General features: G+C 43.5%; 1 non-coding gene across 1 annotated transcript; it reads left to right on the plus strand.

Annotated features, from left to right (window-relative positions):
* Nucleotides 1-4,066: 4,066 nt before the first annotated feature.
* On the plus strand, nucleotides 4,067-4,194 carry LOC129483782 (small nucleolar RNA SNORA11). The gene has a single exon (XR_008658277.1). It is a non-coding gene; the product is annotated as a small nucleolar RNA SNORA11 (small nucleolar RNA).
* The last annotated feature ends 226 nt before the right edge of the window (nucleotides 4,195-4,420 follow it).

Raw genomic sequence — 4,420 nt, forward strand, 5'->3', positions numbered from 1 at the left:
GACAACACAGTGAGACTTTTTCTTTTATTTCTGAAAAGAAAAAATATTTTAAAACATAAAAAATAAAAAAATAAAAATAAAAACAAATCTTAACAACCTGCAGGACAGCTGGGCACGGTGGCTTATGCCTGTAATCCCAGCACTTTGGGAGGCCGAGGCAGGTGGATCACCTGAGGTCAGGAGTTCAAGACCACCCTGGCCATCATGGCAAAACTCCGTCTCTACTAAAAATATAAAAATTAGCTGGGCATGGTGGTGCAAGCCTGTAGTCCCAGCTACTTCTGGAGGCTGAAGCAGGAGAATCGCTTAAGCCTGGGAGGCTGAGGTTGCAGTGAGCCAAGATCACTTCATCTCAAAAAAAAAAATTACTTTAACAAATAACAGTATACAATTTCCCCCACACACACAAAGAAAGTCACAGAGGAGCTATATGATCTTGCTTTAGCAAGATCTGCTTTGCGTTTAGCTTCCCTGGGCCTGTTTTCTGATCTTTAATATAATGCCTATCTGATAAGTGCTTGTGATAGATGTAAAGCTCTTGGCCCAATGCTGAGTACTCAGTTGTTGCCCATGAATGGAAGTAATGAATGTAAAATCCCCAACACCAGGCTTGGCAAATAGTAAACACCTCAAAATGTAAATTATTGTTATCATTTCATCCCTTGTTTTCTTTCTTTGGTCTATATAGACTTAATTTCATTATAAAGATAAAATAGACCTTGAATGATTAAAAAAAATTATAGCCTGGGCAACATAGCAAAACCCCATTTCTACAAAAAAGATATATATATACACACACATATATATATACACATATATACACACAAAAAATTTATATATATATACACAAAATTTATATATATATATATACAAAAAATTTATATATATACAAAAATTAGCTGGGTGTGGTATCAAGCGCCTGTAGTCCCAGATACCGGGGGCTTAGGGGGCTGAGGCAGGAGGATCACATTAGCCCAGGAGGTTGAGGCTGCAGTGAGCACCACTGCACTCCAGACTGGGTGACAAAGCCAGAACAAACAAAACTCAGCTAACCTCAAGCAGAATAAACATAATGAAAACACACAGAAAAGCAATCAATCAAATTGCAGGAAATAAGTGATTAAAAAGAAAATGTTCAAAACAGCCAGAGGAAAAAAGATAACTACAGCAGACTTCTCATCAGAAATAATGCAAGCAGAAGACAGCAGAGCAAAATCTTTTAAAGTATTGAAAGGAAAACCTATCAACCTGGAGTTCTAGTGTGTGTGTGTGTGTGTGTGTGTGTGACAGAGTTTTGCCTTGTCACCCAGGCTGGAGTACAGTGGTACGATCTCAGCTCACTGCAACCCCCACCTCCCAAGTTTAAGTGATTCTCCTGCCTCAGCCTCTCGAGTAGCTGGAATTACAGCCACGTGTCACCATGCCCAGCTAATTTTTGTATTTTTAGTAGAGATGGGGTTTTGCCATGTTGGCCAGGCAGGTCTCAAACTCCTGACCTCAGGTGATCCACCCACCTCGGCCTCCCAAAGTGCTGGGATTACAGACATGAGCCACCATGCCCAGCCTGGAACTCTGTTTACAGGAAAAATATTTTTCAAAAACAAAGGCAAGGCCGGGTGTGGTGGCTCATGCCTGTAATCTCAGCACTTTGAGAGGCCAAGGCAGGCAGATCACTTGAGCCCAGGAGGTCAAGACGATCCTGGGCAACACACTGGGACCCCTTCTCCACAAAAACTACAAAAATTAGCTGGGCGTGGTTGTGCCTACTTGTAGTCCCAGCCATTCAGGAGACTGAGATGGGAGGATCACTTGAGCCCAGGAGGTTGAGGCTGCAGTGAGCCATGATGGAGCCACTTCACTCCAGCCTGGGTGACACACCAAGATGCTGTCTCAAAAAAAAAAAAAAAGATACAGACAAATTAAAGAAAAAGGACGGAAAAAGACATGCCATAAAAACACTAATCAAAAGAAAGCTGGAATGGCTATAAAAATATCAAACAGGCCAGGCACAGTGGCCCACACTGGTAATCCCAGCACTTCGGGAGGCTGAGGCAGGTGGATTGCTTGAGCTCAGGAGTTCAAGACCAGCCTGGGCAACATAGTGAGACCTCGTCTTTACAAAAAATACAAAAATTAGGATGTGCCTATAGTCCCAGCTACTTGGGAGGCTGAGGTGGGAGGATCGCTTGAGCCCAGGAAGTCAAGGCTATAATAAGCCAAAATCACATCATTGCACTCCAGCCTGGGTGACAGAGCGAGACCTTGTCTTAAAAAAAAGGCCGGGTGCAGTGGCTCACGCCTGTAATCCCAGCACTTTGGGAGGCTGAGACAGGTAGATCACCTGAGGTCAGGAGTTCTAGACTAACCTGGCCAACATGGTGAAACCCCATCTCTACTAAAAAAACAAAAATTAACCAGGTGTGGTGATGTGCGCCTGTAATCCCAGCTACTCAGGTGGCCGAGGCAGGAGAATCGCTTGAACCTGGGAGGCGGAGGTTGCAGTGAGCCGAGATCGTGCCATTGCACTCCAGCCTGGGGGACAAGAGTGAGACTTCGCTCCCCACCCTGCAAAAAAAGAAAAAAAGACTATCAAACAAAGTAGATTTCAGAGCAAGAAATATTTCCAGGGATAAAAATGATAATTTCTTTTATAGTTTAATGTATTTTAATAGCAAACTTACAGGAACAGCACAGAAGACAGACAACATTAAACACATGTGCTTGCATGTAGGACAACTCAGAAAAGAATAGTGAATGGATAGAATCTACTATATGATAAGAATGGATAGAATCTACTATATGATAAAAATGCTACCAACACTATTTAGTTGCTGTCAGTAAGAAATTTAATTGTTTAAAAAAAATCCAAATGCTGGCATTATCCAGAAAAATTTAACAGGTTTATTTATAATTATCATAAAGTTGAACCACTGAAACTTGTTCACTGAAACATTTTAACTTGCATTAATGCTTTACCTCCCTGCATTTATATTAAAAATTCACACACAAACGAAAATGGAAAAACTGCCAATACCTGATTTCTGTCCCCTATTTTTGCACTCGTAATCATATACTTAGGTACCTTTTGACCCCATGGGGGAAAAAAAATCTAACGTTCAGAACTACCAATAACAGGAGGAGATTTTTTTTTTTTTTGAGAATGAAATGTTTCCCATCATAGTGGATTCTTAAGCACCTTCTCCACGTGTGCGGAGTGCTAGCTGGATATCTTTTGGCATAATTGTTACATGCTTGGCATGGATAGCACACAGGTTGGTGTTTTCAAAAAGGCCAACAAGATAGGCCTCACTTGCCTCCTGCAAAGCACCGATAGCTCTGGAAGCACAGATCTGTTTTAAAGTCCTGAGCAGTTTCTCTCACCAGACGCGGGAAGGGGAGTTTGCGAATTCGTTCAGTGGACTTCTGATAACACCTAATTTCACGGAGTGCCACAGTACCAGGCCTATAACGATGAGGTTTCTTCACCCGTCCAGTAGAGGGCGCAGTCTTGCGAGCGGCTTTTGTAGCCAGTTGCTTCCTGGTGCTTTACCACCGTCCCGTTTGCGGGCAGTTGGCTTTGTACGAGCCAAGGTATAGAGACTTCCTTACTTACTCCCTTCTCCTTCGACTGGAGCTCGGCGAGGGAGAGGCCGGACAGGCGGCGCTGGCGTTGGAGAGCGACGGCGGCGCAGCGGCGACGGCGGCCGCAAACACAACTCGATAATTTCTTTTTTCTTTTTTGAGACGGTGTCTTGCCCTGTCACCAGGCTGGAGTGCAGTGGCGCGATCGCGGCTCACTGCAACCTCTGCCTCCACCTCCCAGGTTCAAGCGATTCTCCTGCCTCAGCCTCCCAAGTAGCTGGGACTACAGGCGCTCGCCACCACACCCAGGTAATTTTTTTTTTTTTTTTTTTTTTGTAGTAGAGACGGGGTTTCACCATGTTGGCCAGGATGGTCTCGATCTTCTGACATCATGATCCGCCCGCCTCGGCCTCCCGAAGTGCTGGGATTACAGGCGTGAGCCACCGCGCCTGGCCGCGATAATTTCTTAATAGTAAAGAGGTCAGGGATGTGCTCAGAGCAGGGGGCCTGAGGAATGGCTCCTCTGTTTACAACACACCCAACAGGAATCTGGGATCATTGTGACGAGAGGTACCAGAACTTGTAGGCTTCCTATGAACAAACTCTACATGTGAAGGGAAAGAATAATAATAAAATAATAATAATAACGTCAATTCATTAGATAATGCGACAGTTTTAAATTGTATACATCTAACATCAGAGCTCCAAAATACATGGAAGCAAAAACTGACAAAGTTGAGAGATAGACAAAACCACCACAATTAGATTTTTCAAAGTCTCAATCATCGACAGATCAAGTAGAAAGAAAATCAGTAAGGATTTAGAAAACGTGAATAAC

The sequence above is a fragment of the Symphalangus syndactylus genome, chromosome 5 (genome assembly GCF_028878055.3).
Source record: "Symphalangus syndactylus isolate Jambi chromosome 5, NHGRI_mSymSyn1-v2.1_pri, whole genome shotgun sequence".
Lineage (NCBI taxonomy): Eukaryota > Metazoa > Chordata > Mammalia > Primates > Hylobatidae > Symphalangus > Symphalangus syndactylus.